The 21,685-nt window shown below is 36.2% G+C and overlaps 1 long non-coding RNA gene across 2 annotated transcripts in view; it reads right to left on the reverse strand.

The window, feature by feature from the left end:
- Positions 1-2,798: 2,798 nt before the first annotated feature.
- The window catches only part of LOC118520730 (uncharacterized), a 75,586-nt gene continuing 56,699 nt past the window's right edge, over positions 2,799-21,685 (reverse strand). Inside the window, exons 2-4 of one of the 2 annotated variants that reach the window (XR_004909815.2) lie at positions 18,750-18,868; positions 13,355-13,489; positions 2,799-6,900 (exon numbers count right to left, since the gene is read on the reverse strand). This is a non-coding gene — a long non-coding RNA (uncharacterized LOC118520730). The remainder of the gene's footprint in view (positions 6,901-13,354; positions 13,490-18,749; positions 18,869-21,685) is intronic. The other variant, XR_004909814.2, reaches the window with a different exon arrangement.

The raw sequence follows: 21,685 nt of genomic DNA on the forward strand, positions 1-21,685 counted from the left end.
ACACAGAAAGATTATTTATTCATTTATTTATTTATTTATTTATTTATTTATTTTTTAGAAAGATTATTTAGAAAATAAGCAAAAGGAATATTACATTGCAAACCTGTGTTATTTTTTTACTATAGTCAGAAACAAATTTATGTCCTCAAATATTTTTACTATAAAAATGATTAAAAAGTCACTTTATTCTCTAACTTCAACCAAAAAACAAAGACTTAGAAAAAAGACAAAAGTTTAACTTAAGAAAATATGAAAAAGGAAGTAATAAGGGATAAAAAGAGGAATAAATTAATGGTAAAGCAGTAGAGGTAGAATTAATAAATTAACCCAGGGCCTGGGGAGAATACTTACATAATACATGAACATCTAGAAAATCTAATATAAAAGAATGAAAACAAGGAATTAATAAAAATCTGAATATAAAAGGAGAAGAAATTAAGGACATAAAGGAAAACTTTTACATTATAAGCAAATGCTAATATAATAATCTGTCAAAAAACAAATGGAAGGATCTCACTTATAAATACATACAGAAGAAAATAAAATAAAATGTATTCTATAATATCCAGGGCATATATCCATGAATATTAGAAAATCCATATAAAGTAGAAGAGAAACACAATTTTACAGGCTTAATTAAAAAAGTTATGCTTATGTAAATGCAAAAATCTATTCACAAAATTCAAGATCTATTGCTAATAATAATGCTACTAAAATTTTGGAATAGAAATATTTTCCTCAATATCAAAAAATCTTTACTCAAAAGAAATAATTAACATTATATATATGATTCAATACTAGAGTTATTCCTAATAAAATAAGAAATAGAATGGATATATATACTCTAAGTCTTTTGTAGGTAATGTTGCTTTGATAATCTGAATAACAAGCCATGGTAACAAAATTGAAAAGCATAAATTATTGAAAGGAAGAAATAAAATTGTATGTAAACATCTACATATTTTGGCTACATCTCTAGAAAACCCCAAGGAATTAACTAAAATCTATTAGAATTAAACAATTCAACAAGCTAACAGTTCTTTCCAAATTAAAAAAATTCTCCCATATATAACTGCCTAAGTTTTCTCCTTTAAATATGGCCTGCAGCTATGTGGAAGCAACTACAAATTTCCTCTTAGGGACCCATACAAAAATTAGGAAACTATATTAGTTTCCCAGAGCTGCCATAAGAAATTGCTACAAACTTGATGACTTAAAATGACAGGAATTTATTCTCTCACAATTCTAGAGGCTACAAATCTGACATCAAGGTATGAGCAGGGCCATGCTTTCTGAAGTCTTTAGGGGAGAATATTCCTTGTCTCGTCTAGCTTCTGGTGATTGCCAGCAATCTTTGACATTCAATGGCTTTTAGCTGTATCACTCTAATTTCTGCTTTTATCTTCACTTGGCTTTCTTCCTTCTGTGTATGTCCATTTTTCTGTCTCTCTCTTGTAAGGACACCAGTCATTGAGTTTAAGGCCAATCCGGTATGACCTCATCTTCATTTGATTATATCTGCAGAGATGCTATTTCCAAATAAGGTCACATTTACAGGTTCTGGGTGGACAGGAGTTTTGGAGGATCCCTATAAACCCACTACAGAAAGCATCCCTAGCCTGCTTCAATTCCACCTCCCTACACATGTGTCAGTCAAATTTCTTTCCTTTGCATCTTGTTCTCAGTTTCCATCTAACCTCAACTTTCAGTATGGCCATCTGTGTTTGTATTTTTCATCTCATTTACAATAGCTTGGAGTAGGAATCTATATCTGGATAGAAGTCCCCATATTTGTTTATTGGAGCTAGAAAAAATGCAGAATTAAGGAAGAGAAAACCCTCTTATTCTTTTACCAGTGGGCCTTAATCTTTACAAAGTATCAAAATTACCTTGTGAGATTTTAGAACACAATTGCCTTAGGCTTCCAGTTTACCCTTCCAAACTCTAATTCAGTCAGATGAAATTGGAGCTCAAGCATTTTCATTTTTTTTCCTCCAAGTTTTTATTTAAATTCCAGTTAGTTAACATACAGCATAACATTAGTTTTTGGTGAAGAATTTAGTGATTCATCACTTATATTGCTCATCACAAGTGCCCTCCTTTATACCCATCACCCATCTAACCCATCCAACCCATCCCCCACCCACATCCTCTCCAGCAACCCTCAGTTGTTCTCTATAGTTAAGAGTTTGTTTTATGGTTTGCCTCTCTCTTTTTTTCTCCCCTATGTTCATCTGTTTTGTTTCTTAAATTCCACAGCTGAGTGAAATGATATGGTATTTGTCTTTCTCTGACTATTTTGTTAGCGTAATACTATCTAGCTTCACTCATGTCATTGCAAATGGCAAGATTTCATTTTTTTTATGACTGACTAATATTCCATTGTGTGTGTATATATATATATATATATACACACACCACAACTTCTTTATCTATTCATCAGTTAATGGACATTGAGCCCAAGCATTTTCAAAAGTGCTCCCATTAATTCCAACGTATAGCCAAGGTTGAAATCCACTGTTTTATACCTTTAACTGTTCCCCCAATACACAATGAACAGAATGATCATTTAGAAAATGTGGTCAGTTTAGATTCACAACAGTAAAAAGAGTACATAAATTTAGCCCATATAATTAACATATAAAAGTATTATATGTATATACACACACACACACACAGCATATACTATAGTGTAACATTATACACATATATGTTATGTACATAGTATATAATGCATAGTATATATCATAAGGTATACATTATATATACAGTATATAATTTATAAACACATACACATATATATAAAATATTAGATTCATGACCCCAAATTGCTGATCATCTATTTCATTTTTTTAATTTTTTTTAAAGATTTATTTATTTATTTTGGAGAAGGAGAGAGAGAGTGCATGAATGGGAGAGTGCAGAGGGAGAGGGAGAGAGAATCTGAGGCAGACTCCCTGCTGAGCACAAGCCCAACGCAAAACTCTTATGACTCTGAGATCAGGACCTGAGCCAAAACCAAGAGTCAGAGGCTTAACCGACTGTGCCACCCAGACACCCTGCTGGTCATCTATTTTTAAATGGAAGTCCAATATAGCTAAGATACTAAATAATCAGCTAAGGTTCAAGGGCAGCATTTAACAAATTACTGATCTGTGACACACTGTAGGGGTTTTTGATATTGAGAAAAGGTGGGAATTAATGATGGCGTAAGTCCTAGGCAAGATGTTTAGCACTGAGTGGACTATAAGAGGCTAGGGAAGGAAAGACATAGTTACCCTAATATGGCTGACTAATCAAATCTTTAATTTTCGGAACAAAAATAAATTATTTATTGCTAATTGCATAAGTAGGAGAGTGCCTACCTTCTAGGAACTCAGCCTAATAAAGGAAGCAGTCATGTAAAACAAAACAAAACTAAGACTAAAATGCAATGTATCATATGAAAATAACATGTCAGAATATACGAAAATTTAAAATTTCTCTGACTGAGAAATCCCATTTAGAAAAATCTGATGAAATACAGTTCTATGTAAGGATATTTGTATAAGAATGTTTATGTGCACATTATCAATGGAGGGAGAGGAAAGGAAAAGAATAGAAAAGAGAGAAAACCATAAATGTACACTAATAAAAGTCAGCTTGAGTAAATTATGGAGCATTATTCTACAGAAAAAATGAGGAATATTCATAACATATTATTCAATGAAAAATCAAGTTGTAACATAAAGCATATTGCATGACCATATTTTTGTAAAAAAAAAAAAGAAATGATATGGTTTTTAAGAGTTATTTATTTATTTATTTATTTATTTATTTGTATTATCATAGAGACCGAAGAGCTCAAAGCAAGTTGCAAGCATTGTGTATACTGGAGAAATCCGATTGGGGGAAGGGAACATGCATTATCTTTTTTCAAGTACACATATTTTTATTTCTTTTGCTTTTGAAAAAAAGACAGATTATTACTTTTGTAACTTAAATATTTAATAAAATAAATGTAAATAAGAGCTTGCACTGTGATAGGTACTTTTACTGAGCCATTACTATGAAACCAGTTATATTTTATGCAGTTATGGCTTTTTATTTCAGATCGATTGGGACTGTTGTGTAGACACCAACAGAATCATAAACTATCTTATATCAGTCAGCTAAGACAGACAGCAGATAATAAAAATATAAAAAAGCATTTTTCAAGGGAATTTGCATAAGAAAAGAGATGGAAACTAAATCAAAACACTTGTTTACTTTGTAAACTGCTGGTTTTCACCCAAGATTGAAAGCATATGGGTCTCATTGTTCCTTCTTCCAAAATAGAATGTTGTACTATCTGTCTTTTTCATCCTAAGCCACTAAATTTACCCTTGGTGTGACTGAATGCATTGATAATCAAACACATGAGTGATTTATTAAAAACCATTTTTAAGAGGTTAAGCATCCTCTGACTCTTGATTTTGGCTCAGGTCATGATCTCAGGGTCGTGGGATCGAGCCCCCCCAACAACAGGCTCTGTGCTCAGTGTGGAGTCTGCTTGTTCCTCTCCCTATGCTCCTCCCCCAACTTACTCTCTTTCTCTCTCTCAAATAAATAAATAAAATCTTTAAAAAAAAAAAAGCCATCAGACACCTGCATACATATTCCAGAAACTTCAGCCCCTCCTCAGCCAGCAAGGGCCCAAGAAGTTTCACCCACAAGCATTAGGCTGAGAAAGCAGCAGAAAGAACTTCCAATAATTGCTCCATGGCACAGGTTTTTATCCTTTTGCAGATCTTGTTCCCCAGAGAACACTTAATTGCAATTAGTATTTACCTCGTATTCTTCAAGGCATGGCTATTTCATTATAGGGTTTCAGTAACATAATTTAAAAGGGCCCATTCCTGCCTCCACAAAGTTGCTTTACATTTCATAAAATTTCATAAGCTGATTTATTTACAGTATTAAAGTTGCAATAGCAACTTTTTATTAATGTGGGAAATATAATCGAATCCATATAAAATATTTCCATGTATTATAATAACCCTACAGTCTGCAAGAGAAATATATGAACAGAACGCTCCCTAGTTTTGGCCCCTCACAGGTTGATTTTAGTTTGTTGCTACTGTGGTGTGTGTTTTCTCCTGCATTAGTTCTTAAAAATCAGAATTAGAAGCCTTGAAATTAGAACTAGGTTATATTAATATGTGTTATTAAAAGACAATACCCTTTTTTTCTCTCCACAGTAGCAATTCCTCCGTTTTCACAACCAAATTATTCCAGTCAGAAAGCAAATAGACTATTTCTAGGGAAATAGGGAACTTACATAAATACAGACTTGGCTTCCAAGTTGAAACTGAAGCCAATTTCATGCATTTAATTTTTGTTCTCCAAGGTCATGAACTTAAAGCAAAACCAAGAGCTAATTTTAAAGCAATATTGAACCTATATACGAATTTGGGTACAAACTATGCAAAGCTGAGTGGCTTATGCTGAATCAATCTGTGTGCCTGTGCAAGATGGGGTAAAATTGCTGTCTATTTTGGAATCCATGTCAATGCGTCTGCACCCACGAGGGCTAAGTCAAATAAAAAAGTCTGCTCAAATTCATTTTGGGGTGAGGCGGTCAGATTTCACAGTTTTCATTGCTAATGGCAAGAATTTCTCGGTCAGAGCTGACCATAAAGTTGGCATTTTTCAGAGTCGAAGCATACTCTTATAAGAAATATAGCATTGAAAATAAAACCAAATACCTATGTTTAAAACCAGTCCAAATATTTAAGTTTCACATATAGAACACACACACACACACACACACTTATCACTGATTAATTATGTTTGAGCAATAAAATAAAAAAGTTTATACGCTTTTCCTAGTAATACTGAGGACAAGAACAAGCCTTTTCAAGTACATTATCTGAAGAGTCACACAACAATATTATGAAATAGCTATAAAACTATTTTATAGTTAAAACAAAAAATTATTAGTAAGAGAGTACAAATTTTCAGTTATATATATAAGTCCTAGACATTTACTCTACAGCCTAGTGCCTATGGTTAACAATACTGTATTGAAAACTTAAAAACTTTCTAAGAGGGTAGATATTATGTTAAATGTTCTTATCAGAAAAAATAAATTTCATCAATAAAGGGTAGGAGGAAACTTCTGGAGGTAATGTACATGTTTACGGCATAGAGTATATTGATAATTTCATGGTTATATACTTATCTTCAAACACATCAAGTTGTATGCATTAAATATGTATAGCTTTTTGTATGTCAATAATCATGTCCCAGTAAAGTACCAAGAGAATTTGTGGGACTTTCCTAAAAAATGCAGCAAAGCTAGGTTTTAAAATGTGGTACCCCAACTCTAACTTTTAACTTTTTATAAGTCTATGATTCCACACCTTGCAAGAGAAAGGAAACATGAAAACAGCACCCTAGGCCAATACATCTTTTGATTCACTTTAAATGAAGTAGCCTTTGCGTGGAACACAGAGCCAAGTTCAGAACAAACAGGCAAGAGAGCAAACATTTAAAAATCAATTAAAACATTTCATAAAAAGGTAGAAGCAAATACCTAGGGGATGGGTCTGTACAGAAGAGAAAATTTCAGGTTTAAGAGAATTGTGCTAGTCTGCTCTGTGAAAAATGTCATGGTTTACTTAGATATGTGGCTCTCCCAGATTAAAAAAAAAAAAAAGAAATTAAACAAAGAGAGTAATAGGTGAGTGTGACATTCAGATAGAATCCAAATTATCTTCTATCAATTTTTTATTTAAACTTACTATAATGACCTCCCCCTATAAAGCAAAAAATAAGCAGGTGTCATGTTCCATTTTTCTGCACGATGAAATTGCATTCCATTGTGTCACCAAATGGACATGATAAGCCATCCACATTTTACTGAAGAGTAATCTGCAGCTGAAAAAGGAAAGGCAGACTGTAAGGGTCTTAATAACATTTGCAGATATATTGCTTAATTGCTCAAATCAAACCTGTGAAATCCAAGATTTGTTCAGGTTTAAGAAAAATATAATAGATGCCTAATTAACAAATTCCCAATTAGACATAGCCACTCATCTTTACCAATCAAGAATAGAAAAATCTCTTGAAATTACATCGCTTGTGAACTCTCAATTAGAGAAGGCCAGTGAACCCTTCAGAATGATATGAGCTTTGAGATGAGAAAATTATGGTACTGTTTTCCCTACTTCCCTTATAAATGTAGCCAGTGCATTACTAATACTACATTTTAATGAGAACACATTCAATATATAATACTGCTTTTTTGCAAATATTACAAAATATATAAACTTTACCATTCTTACTATCTGTTGGGTTCAATTATACTTTTAAAAATAAAAACTGAGCTACTCATAAAAATGAGAAAAATAATGGCAAATGGAAATCACTTATGTGATAAAGATCTTGAAGTTGGAGAATGACAAGGACTGAAACAGACTGACTCCCGTGTTATGTAACATAATGTTAAAGTCTATACATTTCTCGAGAAAATGCACGTGGAACCATGGCATTTCCAGTGGAGTCACTTTGGCTATTTTTCCAGAAAGAGGGCAGATTTCAGCCTGTGTAGGATGAGGAGGCTGGAGTCAGCAGGGCTGTATTCAAGTATTTGAGAAGCTACTTGTCTGCCAGTAATGGTCATTCATTCTTCCTTGAAACTCTTTTCTACCTGACTTTTACATATTTTTAATTTAATTAATGAATTAATTAATTAATTCCCCCCTCACTTTTAGAACACCCATTGCCCTGATTTTACTCCAACTGGAATGGCTCCTAGTCTTTAATCTCCTCTAGGAGTTCCCTCTCATCTTTCCCAGTTGCAATGGCCCAATGCTCTGTCCTTAAAACTTAACTGTTCTCCACATACACCCTCCCTTGTTGATCACTCACAAATATCCACCAGTGAAATCTGAATGCTCATTTTCAGAATATATCCCAAAGTCAAACACTTCTCCCCATACTCACGGCTACCACCCTTGTCTGTAATCCTCACCTGCATTATGGCAGTATCCTCTTACCTGGCCTTGCTGATGTTATCACTCACCCCTACAGTCTGTTCTCAATCCATTCTCAACAGAGCAGGCAGACATCATTTAGAAGGACACGTCAGCTCATTTGGCCCTTTTACTCAAAACTGAACTCAACCTAAAGCCAAAGATTTTACTATGGCTTACATGGCTCTACATGATCTCGCTTTTCATGACTTCTCTGCTCTCTGCCTTACTCACTCCATTACACACTGACCTCCTTGCTGTCTGTCCTACCAAGCACACACACCACGGTGTCTGTGGGCTGCTATTAACTTTTGCCTGGAGCATTCTTCCAGTAGATGTGCACACAGCTCACTCCCTTGCTTCCTTTCTGCATTTGCTCAGATGTCAGCTTCCCAGGGAGGCCTGTCCTAGCCACCCTAGTTATAACTGCAACCTCCCCTTCTCTGTTTTATTTTTTTCCACGTTATTTATCACAATCTGTACAATCTCAATGAAGTATTTTGTTAATTGTTGTATTGCGTATCTCCCTCTACACACACTGGAATGCAAGCTTCATGAGTGAGGGCAGGGATTCCTGCCTGTGTGGTTCATTACAGTATCCTCAGCATCTAGGAACTCAATAAATATTGGTGAATAAAAGAATAATGGGAAAAAATAAGCTGAATGTTGAATAGGTAAAAATTGAAATGGTTCTGTGTATAGATCCAAAACTTCTCAAATCCACTGTTGGGACCACTGTATTTGGTGGTGAATTATTGCAGATCAGTTGGTTTAGTGTGCCATTGTAAAGGATATTTAGGACATGAAGAAATGAGACTCTATTACCTTTAAGGTATTACCCTTAAAGTCCTTTTTGCAATTAGAATATATCCCATGTATAAACACACATCTCCCCGAACAAATACATTTTGGTGGAGACTAATTACTCACTTCCCACCCCTCATATATACCACATGTAATTTTCCCCTTCTATAGTAGTAGATATTTTAGCTAAACACATGATCTCTTGGCTAAAGGCCCCAGTCCACATTTCCCAGCCTCCTTCCCATTTTGATGTAACTATCATCTTGAAAACAGGATATGAGTGCGAGTGTGTGTGTGTGTGTGTGCGTGTGTGTGTGTCTGTCATAAGTTATGTACAAGTAGTCTTTAAAAGAAACAGACATAAGCACACCTTTCTCTTTCCCATGTGTCATTGTTGGATTAAAGATGTGTGGAAAGCCATCTCAAACTCAACTATTGGCTGAAGATAACATCTCAGGAGAACAGACCTGCAAGGGGTGAGGGGTGGATCCTGCCTCCCCAATTCCCTTAAGCCACCAAGTCTGCTCTTCTGGACTGTCACAGGAGAGAGAAATGAAATAAATAAAACTCTCTCTTGTTTAAGCCAATGTTTCTTATTAGAGAAACCTAGCCTGAATTCTAAATAATATATAGCATTTTCATAGATAAAAATAATCCTTAAAACTCTAAAATAAATAAAATTCCAATGTTAAAGGTGGGGAAATTGTAACAGTAGTTTATTGGTTGATTTAGAGGTGAAGGGTAGAAATCAATGTCAACTAGAATTAGAAACTTACAAAATATAAATACAATTTGAATTATCTATTTATTAAATGTAAGCCACTATTTTGGGATTGTTGGACATAATTCATTTAATCTTTACAAAACCTCCACAGGTAGGTGTTATTATGTTTTACAGGTAAAATTTATAGGGCCTACAATGTCTACATTTTTTTTAAAGAAGGACTGCCAGTACACGCTAGAGCTAAGGACCCAATTCTAGGAGCATTTCTCAAAGTGTACTTTCACACCCTCTGTTCTTTCGATTGATACATGCTTTCCCTACAGAGGTCTTTGAGAATTTAAAATGGAAGCAGTTAAATAACTACTACTTGATGGCTATATTTTTACTCTTCTTGTTCCAGAATGATGTTCTGCAGAAGCAATGTGATTCAAAACCCTGAAGAGTACCTGGAATAACTATCAAGTTGAGATCTAATCCCCAATTTAGACTTCCATTTCCAGAACAAGATATTCAACCTGTCTGGACCTGAATCTGCTGGTTTAGTTCCTTCTGTAAGATAATTCCAATAACTGAATCTGCCTAAATGAACTACAAAAGCATTGGCATTAAGTGGAATTTGGTTACCCCAGACAGAATCCCATTCATTCGAGCAGTCTGGAGTCAAAAGCAAAATCCAAATCCAAAAAACACATACATAGATCAGGTTCTATAATTCCACAGATGTGGTTACAAAGTGTATTCAAATTCTAATGTCTTTTTTCCTCACGAGGAAGAAGGGAAGTTATTCAAGAAGCTTAAGAAACAACAAAGAAAACTAAATTTACATTCCCAAGGCATTTGTACATATGTACATAAATACACACACACATATATGTAATCTGGGGAATCCCTCGCACCCCAATAAACTATGATTGCCCAGGCTGAAATGCTGCTAATCACTGCATTATGTGTTTGGCTGCCTTCAGGCCTCAGAGACAACTCAAGTATTTGGGACATTTATCTCTTGAATCTGGGTGAATTCCATGTTGGCAAGAGCTCAATCTCAGCCTGCTGAAAATACTCTTAAAGCACATAAGACTTGACTTGTTAGATACCCCTATCATCCAGCACTTTGGTTTGACATCCATCTTAAAGCAGAGCCTGGTCCTCCACATTTAGCCGTATAGAGGGAAAGAATACTTTTTTGTCTTTGAACTCTCTAATTCATCATTAAGTCCCCTATGTCAAGACAAGCATTTTTCTTAGCAGGCCATTTTAAGAAAATTGTCCCACCTGGTTTCTCATCCCATCTCTCCTCTCCTCTCTCTTCGCTTTTTCTCCAACCCTTGCTAACATGCTCAAAGATTTTTTGTTTTCTCTTCATCATAATGAACCAAGGAAACATTTTGGGGACAAGCTGAGGGGACAGCTATCAAGAATAGTGAACACTTAATTAAGATCTTCTTCTCCTTGCTATAAATGATTGGACTATTTGCTTCATGTTCCAAAATACCACTTGCAGTATTTACCCAAAGATTTCAGAAAATGTAACTTACTGTTTAATTTCTATCCAATATTGTATCTCTATTCATTCTATATTGGGGCATCTTCAAGGTGCTCATGGTTATCCATTAGTATATCCAAGAAAACTGTACTAAATTATTTCCTATCCAATTCACTATGTGAGCTATTATGTGTTTATATAATAAACAACTAAATTTTGTTAGAGGAAATTACAAAGAGTCTCTCAAGGTTGGTAAAGTGTGTAAAAAGTTTTCCAGAGTCATTTTCTCTTTGGGGATTTTATCTTGCTTTTTGTAAAAAGCATGTGTGTAGGAAGTGAGAAGCAATTCCATGGGGCCCATTGGAAATATTGTAAAAGGTGAAAAAAGTTGTAGAGGATGTACAAAATGGATCAAACATTTAATGAGCATTTTCCTTACATCTGTCAACATATTTAGGTTTCTTGATAAATTTAATAGATATGACTAGATAGCATTCTTTCTTTAAAAAGTGTATACCCGTAGAAAAATTTCTGATCCATCTTAAGAATTCAAATGTGTTACTGTGGTGATGCAATGTAGCACGTTAGAAAGAATATCCTGTGTGAGAGCTAAGAAAATAATATATACAAAGTGCCTTGCAGATAGTATGCCTTACATGGCATCTATTATTATTACTAGCTCTCTTATTTTTTAAAAGTAGGTACAATCTATTTATACCTCTGTAACATTTAGCTATAGCTGAGTAACAAATCACCCCAAAACTTAGTGACTTAAAACACCAATCATTTATTATTTCTCCTGAGTCTCTGAGCCAACTACGCAGTTTTGCTGACCTAGATTTGGCTCAGCTGATCTCAGCTGGGCTGGTTCATGCATCTGCGTGCAGGTGATAGGTTAGCTGGAGGCCTAGTGCCCCAGGATGGCCTAAGCTCTGCGATTTGACTCCTCCGCATGGTCTGTCGTCCTCCAATAGCTTAGCCCAGGTTTGTTCTTATGGCAAAAACAAGGGTTCAAAAGAGTGAGTGGAAATTTGCAAGTCCTTTTGGGGCCTCAACTGAGAACTGGCAAGCTATCACCTCCGCCATATGCTTTAGACTAAAGATGTCATAAGGTCTGCCTAGAATTAGGAGGTGTGGAAATCGATCTCACTTTTGGGTGGGCAGAATTGCCAAGTTAAACTGCAAATAGGCTGATGCAGGGAGGGGTGGACAAATGGGGTCATGTTGGCAATCCATCTTCCAACGCATCTCTAACATCAGACAACAAAAACTATAATAAAGTTTATGAAAGTTTTGTATGCTATTTTACATAGAATTAATTAGTTTATTTATTTACTTATTTATTTATTTATATTTTTACCAAATGTCAAGATACCTCAAGCTTGAGAGCTGTAGCTAGGAGTCAAAGCAGTTTTTCAGTTCAAGTACATAAAATTCCCTTTTTTAAGTCTGGTCCCTGTTTTTAAGGGAAAAGGATGATTCTGAAAACATCACTTTAATTGAGCCTCCATATATAATTTACCACACACACTTTTTTTTTTTACCAAAGTTTTCTGAAGTGTTTCATTCGTTGGGTTCTTGGGTAGTTATTAGCTGTGCTGTGGCTACTGGGGGCCGGGCTGCATCTGACAAACTGACAACGTGTCGGTGGGAGGTGATATTTTAAAACTTGAACAGGAAGTTCAAAGTATGGCATGATCTGCTATATGGAAATGTGTATTTTTTTTTTTTTTTAAGATATTTCTTTATTTGAGAGAGAGAGAATGAGAGAGAGCACATGAGAGGGGTTAGGGTCAGAGGGAGAAGCAGACTCCCCGCCAAGCAGGGAGCCCGATGCGGGACTCGATCCCGGGACTCCAGGATCATGACCTGAGCCGAAGGCAGTCGCTTAACCAACTGAGCTACCCAGGCGCCCTGTATGTTACTTTTTATATAATCATTTACTTTCTATTCATCTTGTCTTTTAAGTTGATGCCCACAAGTCCCCAGTGTCTAGACCTACAAAAAGACCTAAGAGCAAAGGGCAGTGGATCTCCTGCAGTTCACTTTATCAAGCAAGGAGGCTGAGGCAAGGGACTTCAGACTTCTACAAGGCCATTTGAAGTAAATTCACTTCCCTTGGCTTCAAATTACTGAGGTTAAGGCCACTACAGATGGCCGTGCAAGGTGACCTTTCAGTGAACTCTTTTACTACATTTGCCTCTTCCATGTTACAATGTCAGCGAAGGAGTGAAAATCCATATTTTGAACCTGTGGTCTTCTCAGTAAGAGTGAATCTCAAGTATGCTACTGTTTCCAGATGTCTGCAGATTTCTATAGGCAAGGGAATTGACAGGGTATACTCACCCTGAGCCAGCCAGGAAGCATATTCTCAAGCCCTGGAGATCCCAAAGAAGAGCCCTCTAATATGTTTCCACGAAGTGACAGCTTGGCAAAGAGGCCCAAGTGTTTCAGCAACATCCATGACACTGATTTAAGAGGCTTTGAACAAGAAATTTATCTCTTATTAATTAAATACATACATATATATATATATATATATATATATATATATATATATATAATGAATGCATTTGTGAGGCCAAATCTCTACATTTGACATGTTATGAATGAAATAATTACTGTCAAATTATTCAGAGGTATTTTTTAAAGATTTATTTATTTGAGAGAGAGAGCGCACAGGAGTGGGGGGAGGGGCAGAAGGAGAGGGAGAAAGAGCATCTCAAGCAGACTCCCCACTGAGCATGGGGTCCGACTTGGGTCTCAATCCCACAACCCTCAGATCATGACCTGAGCTGAAATCAAGAGTCAGCTGCTTAACTGACTGAGCCACCCAGGTGCCTATTCAGAGGCATTTTGTGGGATTTAAAAAAGGCTGAAACTTCTGCCCAAAGGTCTGTGAAGTAAATCAAGATATGACCTATAAGAAGTCAGTAAACTTCTGTGAATTAGATAAGAACTGTTTATTTTGTCCCATTTATTGACAAGGTGATGATTTGTGACCCCAGTTCTCACATTGTCAGCAACTTTGATGGAAAAAGAAAAGGCTTATTTCAGGATTGCTGGGAGTATTATTTATTACAACGTACACAGATATAGAACAGTTTTAAATCACAATGGTGAGTGAAGCTTTTTTCTTCACAAAAGTCATGAGGAACAAAGGCTGCCAAGCTCTTAAGGTGCTATTATCACACACAAAATGTCTAGAGTTTCCTCCAGACAAAATTTCACTTGGCAAAGAAACTTGATACCTTTTGAAGACCTTTGAATATTCCCAAAGAGATGCACAAAAATTGGAATTCGTCCTTCATGACATTACTGTGCATATAGCAGATGAAAACCAGAAGCTAGCTTCATTCAGAGACAAGAGCAATCTCTTTCAATTGTTGCCAAGTCTTCTAAGACCTTCTTTTAAGTTATAAAAGAAATGTCAATAATTCTGAAGTTGATGACACTGATTGACCAAGGCACTGCTTCATATTTTTCTTCATACAAATCATCCTTTACTTCATCAAGTTCTTTCAGATTGTGGCTTCCTTCATTAAGGAATGCTCTGAGCAGCATTCAAAACAAAGCCTTAATGTTGCAACAAATCAGTTTTTTTTTTTCAAATTTCAAGCATTTCAAGTTGAAAATTCTTCTCAGAGAGAGAAGAGTGTACAAGTCTATATATTTTCAAGGTGGAAAGACATGTCATATACAAGCAGGTTCATTGGCTTCTTCTTTCCATTGTCAAGAACCTTATATGTGAATAGTGCCCTACAACAGCGCTTTCGGTGATAGAATATGTGAGTTTCTTTCGTATTTCTCTTTTTAACACTTTCTAATTGAGTTGATCAAATGGAAACAAAAACAGATGTCTGCAAATTCAATGTCAGGATACATTTTATTTAATCCTTATGAAAAATATTTATTATACACATTGTAACATTATAACATGATGATTACAAGTATCCAAATTATACAGTGGCTTTTTTTGCACACTAAGATTGTTTGTGTAAAAAGTTGCTTCCACAGCATGATTCGATATAAAAATAATTTCTTTCAAAAAATAATTTTCACTGAATCAAGAAAAATATCAAAAGAAAAAATATGTACTATAATTGAACATGGCTCTAATTAAGAACCTCTGGCCTAAGACAGGCCTTGTATTCTTTATCTGATATTTTCAAATTTTTTGAAGCAAAAAGGAATTAAATCCTCATTTTAACTAACCACTCCCTCTGTATTCAGGGACATGGAAACACACCCTCAATAAACTATGGGAAAAGAATAATCTTTTTATTTTAACCTGGCTTACATCCATATACAGGAAATTCTTCGGTCTTTTATTAACTAAAGCACATTATTAACTGGATCTTCCCAGAACACTGCTGTGTACTAATAATTGATAATCATAATAATGACTATGTGGTTCATAAAATTTATAAATGGCCAGTGAATCATCAAAAATATTGAATTGTGCACAATGTATTTTTGGCTTGGAAAACCCCGTGATTTCAGATGCTTCTGGCACTCCCTACCTGCTGATGTCTTTACCAGGCAGTGTTGCTTAACCCTTTCTTCTCCAGTGAATACTTCTGGGAGAAAGCACCTAGTAAGTACTAACTTCTATATTGATACCCTGCAAATAAGTGTTCTGCAAACATATTGACCAAGATGCCCAATATGGAATACAGTTTATTTATCTAACCAAAACACACATGGGAATATGTATATAATTTAATTACACTAGCCATAAAGCAATTGCTACCATTAGAAAGTGAAATGCACTATAATGGTTTCTATTAAGTGCTAATCTATTACGTTATATTAATGCCAATCTTAACCCACTAAATTAATTTCACCAACCAATCATGGGTTGCAACGTATAGCTCAGATGATACCAGCTTAACCTGAAAGAATGTGTTTTTATTCCTCCCTGAAAAAGTAATGGATTTGCTTTATTCAAATGTATCTCTAGAGTTTATCCTTTGAAAATGAGGAGTCTTTATTCTAGTTTCTTGAAAACTTACAATTCTTAATTAACAGGAACATTCTACTATTCAGAACACATTACTCTTTAGATAATCAACCTTAATATAATAATTACTATCATTTCTAGGAGTTTGGTATATTTATCTCTAACACCCACAACAAGCCTGACATGTAGAATGTATGATTCCCATTTGGTATGTGAGGAAACTAAGGCTCAAACAGGGGAAGTGCCTTGCTGGATCCTATTGCCAGTGAGTGACAGTGACAGTTTGTGATCTCGGGTTCCTCTTACCCCGTTGCCTAAAGGTGCACATTTGCTTTCACTGCCCTGCCTCTGACATTGCCAGATAAAATAGGCAACTGCCATCTGCATGGGCATTCACAAAAGCGATCTCTAAACCACAGGTTAAAGAATTAGGATGATGTCTTCCTTGTTTCTCTATTCACTTGTTCAAGGCTCTTTTATTGAAAATTCCATTAGGCACACTGACGATACATAGATGAAGAACACAAGGACCCTTCCACTAAAAAGTTAAAATCTTCCAGTTAAGTCCATGATGAAAGGACCAGGCAAGTGACCTAGGAATGCAGAGAAAGATTGACTTGTGGATCAGTTAGAAATCTGTAATTTTTTTTCCCATGACCTATAGTGGAAGGAGAGACATTTGGTCTTAGCCATAAAGGATACAAAGGATTTCAAAGGGTAAAAAAGAAGAGTAAAGGTTATTTTAGGCTTATGGAAAGAGCTTGAGACAAAGTGGGAAGTGGGGGAGTACATTGAGTGTTTGGGGCTCTAAGTGTTTAAACTCTCATACAGGGTGTATGTGTGTGTGTGTATATATATATATACACACACATATATTAAATATATATATATACATATATATTAAATATTTTTTATTTTATAAACTTCCCTTAAAGAGTAGTAGATTTTGACTCTACATCTATCAGTTGTGTGCCCACCCAATTTCCCTTATCCTAGAAAAACTGTATGAAAGACATGATGATAGGCTAAAATACCCTCAACCACTGCATACAAGAAAAGTCAAACACACACAACCAGGAAGACCTGGGAGCAAAGAAAGCTGTCATCAGAGGCCCAACAACTTGCTGGCTAGTACAATGCTGGCCTCCTCCCTACAGCCATGCTCAGATCTACTGTGATCTAAAACCTTGACTTGATCATTGAAATTGAACAGAATCATGAGTAGACAAAGAAAAACAATAAAGCATCCAAGAAAGAATAAGTAACTAAGAGTAAGACAAAGCAGAACACAAAAACAGATAACTCATGGTGAAATAAATCTGATAACAGGCAGATAACAACATTTAAAAGAAATAAATATAAGGACAGAAATTGCTTCAATTTTAGCCTTTATAAGATTTTCTACATATAAAAAAATAAAGGTTGGATAACAAAATTAAATAGATGCAGAGTAGTATTGGCAGACAAATAGATACATAAATCAATGGGAGAGAATACAGCACCCAGAAAGAGACCCCCACAAATATGTTCAACTAACTTTTGAAAAAGGTACAAAAGCAATTCAGTGGAGGGAAAGTAGCTCTCTCAACTAGTGGTCTGGTGCAATTAGACATCCATAGGTGTTTTTAGAAAAATGACCATATATAAAAATGAACTCAAAGGTCACGGACTTAAATATAGAACATAGAACTACAAAACTTGTAGAAAACACATAGAATAAAATTTTCAGGATCTAAGGTTAGGTAAATGGTTCTTAGATTTGACACCAATATCACAATCTATTAAAAAATTGATGAATTGACCATCTTCAAAATTAAAAACTTTTGTTCTATGAAAGACCTTGTTAAGAGGATGAAAAGACAAACTGCAAAGTGGAAGAAAATATTTGCAAACTACATATCTGACAAAGAATTAGTAGACTGTATAAAGAATATATAAGGAACTAGAATACACAGAAGAATATGTATGGAACTCTGAAAACGTGATAGTAAAAAAATTATACAACCCAATGAGAAAATGGGCAAAAGACATCAAGAGACATTTCACTAAAAAAGATCTACAGGGGCGCCTGGGTGGCTCAGTCGTTAAGCGTCTGCCTTCGGCTCAGGTCATGATCCCAGGGTCCTGGGATCGAGTCCTACATCAGGCTCCCTGCTCAGCAGGAAGCCTGCTTCTCCCTCTCCCACTCCCCATGCTTGTGTTCCTGCTCTCGCTCTCTCTCTGTCAAATAAATAAATAAAATCTTTAAAAAATAAATAAAAAAGATCTACATGTGGCAAATAAGCATATGAAGAGTTGCTCAACATCATTAGGGACTACAGAAATGCAAACTAAAACCACAGTGACATATCTCTACATACCTAGAATGGCTAAAATAAAAAATGGTAATGACACCACATGCTGGGAAAGAGGTAGGAAAACTGGATTATTTATGCATTGCTTGTTGGAAGCAAAATGATACAGTCACTCAGGAAATTGTTTGGTCATTTTTTATAAAACTAAACATATGACCTAAGAACTGCACTCCTGGACATTTATCCCAGAGAAATGAACATTTAGGTTTGCATAGAAATCTGTACCTGAATGTTCTTAGCAACTTTATATATAATAGACCCAAACTGGAACAACCCAGATGTCCTTCAATGAGTGAATGGTTTAAAAAAATAATGGCATACTTGGAGTTAAGATGGAGGAGTAGTAGGGGGACCCTGGGCTTGCCTCCTCCCTCAGATACATCTGGATTAATGTCAGATCATTTAGAACACATAGGAAACTGACCTGAGGATTGGGAGAAACAATCTAACAGCTGGAGGGAGAGAGTGTGGCAGGTGTGAGGCATATGGATGTGAGTCGGGGGCGAGAAAGACCACGGTGCTGCAGGGCGCAGGGAGTTCTTTCTGCAGAGGGAGAAAATGGAGAGAAAGAGAGAGAGGGGAAGAGACAGTGGTGTATCAGGTTTGTGAAAGAAAAAACACTTCCCTAGGACCACTGACTAGGGAGTTAAGGGGAACTGAGTGTCGCAGGTTTTTGCAAGCAGCACGTGACGCTCAAATTCCGAGGTTTTAGAGGTTCACAACATTCGCCAGAGTCAAGCTATGCATGTGCTATTGGGGAGAAGTAGGGTGCAGTCCTGGAAGCGGACAGCCTGGTGTACAGATCCTCTGGTCATACTGGGAGAGAACGTTCCCCTTCCTGGAGTACATTTAGAAGAGGGTATATAGCTTCTCCAAGGACAAAAGACCCTGCAGGCACCATCGAGCAGCCATTCACCAGCAGGGGACGGAAGCACTTGCAGAGGGCTTATAACTTGGTCCCTGCTTTTCATTCTGTTTCACCAGAGACTCCAGGCACATGCACAAGCATGTGACTGTTTTTCTGGGACAAAAAAAGCACCAGACACACCGGGGGAAGACTCCTCTGGAGAAGGCGAGTGGGTCCACGCCGTGCTGGGTCCTTTCAGATTTGGAGTTTTGAATCCCAGTTGTGTGCCAGAAATAAAACGCGGGAGAACTGTGGCACAGAGCTCACCAAGCGCCCTGGACACAGACAGGGTAAGGTTAGGGATCTGATAGAGATCTGGCACACAAAGGGGGGGGAGATTGTTCACTTTTCTGTGAGGGCCATCTTCCTCCCCCCATCCACCAGCACCAGGACTTCAGTGAGCAACACAGCGCCCCCAGGGGAGGCTGGAGCCGCTTACACGAACCCCCCCCCACCCCCCCCCTGCAAGTGTATAGTTACTAGGACAGTTTTGACCGTGAGCAACATAGTGGGCCTTTCCCCCAGAAGACCAGCACAGGCATCCTGCATACACCAAGTCTACTGATCATAGAGTGCTGCAATGTGTCAGCTTCAGTTCTGGCGGAAACAGGACCAGGCTTTCTTTCTTTTTTTGTCTTTTTTGTTTTTTGTCTTTTCTTTTTATTTGGAATCAGGCTTATAGTTTTTTTGTTTGTTTGTTTTCATTTCCTTTTCTCTTTTTTTTGGATCATGCTTCTTTTGTTCTTTTCTTTTTTTTTTTTTTTTCCTTCTTCCCACCCTTTGGGATCAACTTACAGTTTTTTGATTGCCCATTTGGTTTTTTTCATTTCTTTTTTTTTTTTATCTTTTTATCTATTTATTATTGTTGTTGTTGTTTTGGGATCAGGATTTTTTTTTTCCCCAGGCTTATTTTAAATACAAATCAAAGCACACCTAGTTAAAGGTCCAAACATTCCATACTGCAAGTAAGGAGGAACTCTACAGAGGACTGACCTGTGAGAAAGAGCAGCCAAAAAACAACAGCAGAGTGCACAGCATACACCAGAAATACTTCCTGAAGTGCCAGGCCTTGGAAAGTGTATGACCCCCTTCTTAATATAGTGTGATTCTCAGGAACAGGAAACATACAAAAAGACAAGATGGAGGAATTCTCCCCAAAAGAAAGATCAAGAAGAAATCATAGCCAGGGATTTTCTCAAAACATATACAAGCAATATATCTGAACAAAATTAGAACAGTTAAAAGAATACTAGCCAGACTTGAAAGAAGCATAGAAGATACCAGAGAAACACTTGCTGCAGAGATAAACGACATAATAACTAGTCAGGCTGAAATAAAAAAAGCTATAACTGAGATGCAAAGCCAACTGGACGTAATCACAACAAAGATGGAAGAATCAAAGAAATGAATAGGTGATATAGAAAATAAAATTATGGAACATAATGAAGCTGAAAAGAAGATGGAAAGAAAACTATTAGATCACGAAGGTAGACTTAGGGAACTCAGCGATTCCATGAAGTGTAATAATATCCATATCATAGGAATCCCAGAAGAAGAGGAGTGGGAAAAGGGAGCAGAAGGTTTATTTGAACAAATTATAGCTGAGAACTTACCTAAGGGGGAAGGAAATAGGCATTCAAGTCCAAAAGGCACAGAGAACTCCCTTCAAAATCAACAAAAACAGGCCAACACCAAGACATATCACAGTGAAACTTGCAAAATACAAAGATAAAAAGAGAATTCTAAAAGAAGCTAGGGACAAATGTCCTTAACCTACAAGGGTAGACACAAAGGTTAGTAGTAGATCTGTCCACAGAAACTTAGCAGGTCAGAAGAGAGTGGCATGATATAGTCAATGTGCTAAATGGGAAAAATATGCAGCCAAGAATACTTTATCCAGCAAGTCTGTCATTTAGAATAGGAGAGATAAAGAGTTTCCAAGACAAGCAAAGATGAACTAAAGAAGTTTATGAACACTAATCGAGCTCTGCAAGGCATGTTGAGTGGGAAAGAGTGACTGAAATCAACAAAAACTAGAAAGGAACAGAGACAATCTACAGGAACAGCTACTTTACAGTTAATACAATGACACTAAATTCATATCTATCAATAATTACTCTGAATGTAAATGGACTAAATGCTCCAATCAAAAGACATAGGGTATCAGAATGGATAAAAAAAAAAAAAAAAAAAAAGACCCATAGATATGCTGTTTATGAGAGACTCACTTTAGACCCAAAAGACACCTCCAGATTGAAAGGGAGGGGACAGAGAACAATTTATTATGCTAATGGCCAGCAAAAGAAAGTTGGAGTAGCCATACTTATATCAGATAAATTAGATTTTAAACCAAAGACTGTAATAAGAGATGAAGAAGGGCACTATATCATAATAAAGGGGTCTATCCAACAAGAAGATCTAACGATTGTAAATATTTATGCCCTCAACTTAGG

Source organism: Halichoerus grypus, chromosome 14, assembly GCF_964656455.1.
Source record: "Halichoerus grypus chromosome 14, mHalGry1.hap1.1, whole genome shotgun sequence".
NCBI lineage: Eukaryota > Metazoa > Chordata > Mammalia > Carnivora > Phocidae > Halichoerus > Halichoerus grypus.